The sequence below is a fragment of the Hyaena hyaena genome, unplaced genomic scaffold (assembly GCF_003009895.1).
Source record: "Hyaena hyaena isolate Hyena2069 unplaced genomic scaffold, ASM300989v1 scaffold_48, whole genome shotgun sequence".
Taxonomy (NCBI): Eukaryota; Metazoa; Chordata; class Mammalia; order Carnivora; family Hyaenidae; genus Hyaena; species Hyaena hyaena.
This window is the reverse complement of record NW_024080680.1, coordinates 2490035-2493880: the sequence shown is the minus strand read 5'-3', so window position 1 is coordinate 2493880 and position 3846 is coordinate 2490035.

The following is a 3846-nucleotide window of genomic DNA, read 5'->3' as shown; positions in this document are numbered from 1 at the left end:
TGCCATGTGCTAGGAGCTGAGGATCCCAGACCTGACAAGACTCCACGCCCGCCCTCCAGGCTCTTCCAAGCTCCAGTCTCATGAGGCTCAGAGTATCTGTTGTTCCCAAGGACCACTGGCCACAGGGAAATGGTGGCCACCACAAGGGTGGCATCCCTTAAAGGGAACCCCTCAAAAGGGGCCCGCCCCTCAAAGCAGAGATTGCTGATAAACGGGGCTGTATCACGTGCAGAATGAAGTGCTCATTCCTCAGTGGTTGGCCCTAATTAACTTGAGGGCTAAGGAGGTGCCTCACCCGAAGGGCCCCTGGGGGCAGAGCCCCTCAGGCCACACTCGGTGCAGGGACTAATGCCTCGGGAGTAGCCATGTAGCAATACGAGTTGGGACATGTCCCCCAGCTTCCTCGCCCGCCCTCAGCAATGTGTCCTGGAGACCCCAGCGGTGGCCAGAGGACTGAGCTCAGGTGCCCCTGGCAGTAACCTGCTCATTAACTCACCCAGATGGACCGACTTTCCTCCCTTTTCTCACTTCCTGCTCCCTCGCCGTGAGCCCGGGACCACCTCCCCGGGCAGTTCCTCGCACCTAACGCCTTGTCTCGGGGTCTGTGGAAGACCCAGGGACCACCCCTCAGTGAAGGGCCTCGAGGCAGTGCGGTCAGCAGCATCTCCAAAGCGCCTGCCCCAGGCCAGGACATTTCAGCCACGGGACAGGGGACACCGGCTGCAAAGCCACCTCCACTGGCTTGGCAGGACCTGAGAGGGTTCAAAACGTTTGTGGGCCTACTTCCTTCTTCCTCCGCCCGGTTCTGCTCCCAGGCCTCGACCTCCAGTAAACATCTGGCCCCTGGACTCCAGCTCCGAGTGCACATCTGGGGAGCCCCACCTGCTCCATTCTGCACTGGCCAACGTGTGTTTGAGATCTCACCCCAAGACGTGAGCAAGGAAGAGGGGAGAGTAGCAGCTGACGCAACGTCTCAGCCGGCAAAAGACAGCGCAGAGAGAGACAGAGACCGAGAGAAACAGAGAGAGACAGCGCAGAGAGAGACAAAGAGAAACAGAGAGAGAGAATGCAAACGAGGGGCGCTTCCCTATATCCAGGATGGAGCTGGCCTGAGCCACTCCCCTGTCAAACTGCCAGAAGGGAGGGAGGAAGAGAGGACGGAGGGGGGAGAGACAGCGGGCCTCTTCTCATGAGGCCGCACTCCAGCCCCCTAGCTCTCTGGCCAGAGATGGGAGATGCAGGAGAGGGAGAACACTGCCTACTTGTCCTGACTTTTTAAATTTTTAAAGGGTTTTTTTTTTAGTACTCTCTGCACCCAATGTAGGGCTCGAGCTTAGCACCCCAAGATCAAGAGTCGCACGCTCTTCTGATTGAGCCAGCCAGGCGCCCCTGTTGTGCCATTTATTTATTTTTAGTGTTTATTTATTGGAGGAGGGGCAAAGAGAGAGGGAGAGAGAGAATCCCAAGCAGGCTCCACCAGCCCGACGTGGGACGCCATCTCACAACCGTGAGATCATGACCTGAGCGGAAATCAACAGTCAGATGCTTAACCGCCAGAGCCAGCCAGGTGCCCCTGCCCTGCCTTTTAATGCAAAGCCCTCACCACCTAAGAAACATGGGCCCAGTGCTTGCCTCGAGGGTGAATGAAAGGAGATTCTTCCCTCAGAGGCCACCAACTCCCCTGCCTTCCTTTGTCCCAAGAACAGTGTCCTTTGCACCAAGGAGCGGATGTCTGAGGCATAAACTGGGGTCCCGGGAACCAAGTTCTGCCCAGGGCTGAAGCTTGTCAGCACCCAGCCAAACCCCCTTGAGAACCAGCGGTGAGGCCCACAGAGAAACCTGTCTCACCAAAATTTGCTCAATTGCCTTATCAAGGGACCAGGGACAGCTAGACAGGGTCTGTCCTCCAGGAACTGTACAGTTCGGTTGGTGAACAGACAGACTCCGTAACTCTAGAACAAAGTGAAGGTAAGTGACATAAGTGGATTTTGAAAAAGAGTGCCTATGGGATATATCTCCTTCAGCTAGAGTGGTCAAGAAGCTTCTGGAAGAGGGAAATATTTAAGCCTAAGCCAGTGCTGTCCAAGAGACACATAATGTGGACTCTAATGCAAGCCACTTCTGTACCTTTAAAATTTTTAGTGGCCACAGTGAAAAGGGTAAAAAGGAACCAAGTGGAATTAATTTTTATCATGCTCTTCATTTGACCACTCCACAATTCAAAATATTAATTCAACAATAATAAAATCAATCTGATGTTTTACAGCCTTTTTTTTTTTCATACGAAGTCTGAAATGTGGTGTGCACTTGACATTTCCCTCACATTACAGTTTGGAAGAGACACATTCCAAGTGCTTACAAGTGAAGAGATATTAGTGACTGCCGTACTGGACAGTGAAGCTCTACGTCCTTGCCTCGTGGGGTCTTCATGGACCCAAGGGCGTTCACTGCACTGGCATCACCTGAGAGCTTGTGAGGAGCACAGTACTTGAAGCCCTGCCCCACACCTCCTGCATCAGCACCTGTACTTGAACCACATCCCCAAGTGACCTCAGGTCAGAATTTAAGAACAGAGGCTCCAAACTTTTTCTCCTCCCTCACGCCACACATGCAATCCATCAATCACCCAGTCCTGTCCAGGCCAACTTTGAACTTTCTCCCAGATCCATTGCACTTGCTCCCTGGCCCTGTCACTGCTGTGATGCAAACCCGATCTGGGTTGAACTGTGTCCCCCAAAAGGATGTCGAAGTCCCAACCTGCAGTGCCCATAAATGTGAACTTATTTGGAAATAAGGTCTTTGTAGATGCTTACGTTAGCACAGAGTTATCACAGTGGGTCCTAATCCACTAACACAGGCACCTGAATATAAAGGGAGAAATTTTGACACAGAGACACACCGAGAAAGAGCACTATGTGAAGGTGAAGGCAGAGATCAGGTGTTGCGGCAGAAGCCAGGCAACATCAAAGATGGCCAGCAAGGCACCGGGAAGTAGGAGAGGACTGGACCAGATGGGTCCTCCCAGCCTCAGAAGGATCAACCCTGTGGGCATGCTGATGGTGGATGTCTAGCTTCCAGAACTATGACAGAACATGGATGGCTTGTTCTGAGCCCCCAGTTTGAGTAACAGCAGCCCCAGCGAACTAGTTAGTACATACATAACCACTATATAGCAACCAACACCTCTTCCCTCTTCCACCACAAAACCCTGACCTACGCAGGATACTTCAGTCAAAACCAGAGGGACTTCTTCAAAATGAATATGGAAGCAGATCACTCACTCAGCCTCACCCTTCCCATTGCTGTGCATTCCATTTCTGGTCAACCCCTCATTTTTAATATACCCAATACACACACACACACACACACACACACACACACACACACACACACAAGCAGTCTTGCTATTCCTTGACAAGCCAATTCTTTATCTCCTCTGGGCTTTTTAATACATGCTGTTCCTTACTCATAAACACCGATCCCTTCACTCCCTCTTCCCAACCTAGGTTGATTGCCTCTACTCATCTTTCGTGTCTCACTTTTTCAAGGGTCCTTCAGGAGTCACCTCACCTAAATAAGGCATCTGTTTTGTCTCTCCTAAACCCTCACTGGTCCTCGATAGGATACCATTCCAAGTGTGGACCAGTGATGGGCCACCAGCAAGTTGTTATGCATCCATATCCACATACAGAATCTGAGGGTTTAGAAACTTGTACTGTAGGGTGTCCAAGCGCTACAACAGGCAGGGGTGTGGAGAATGTTCTAGGGGGACAGATGGCTTGAGGCCAACATTGGAAGGTGAGAAACCACTAGCAAACGCAAGCCTGCCTGCACTATTTTTAAAGC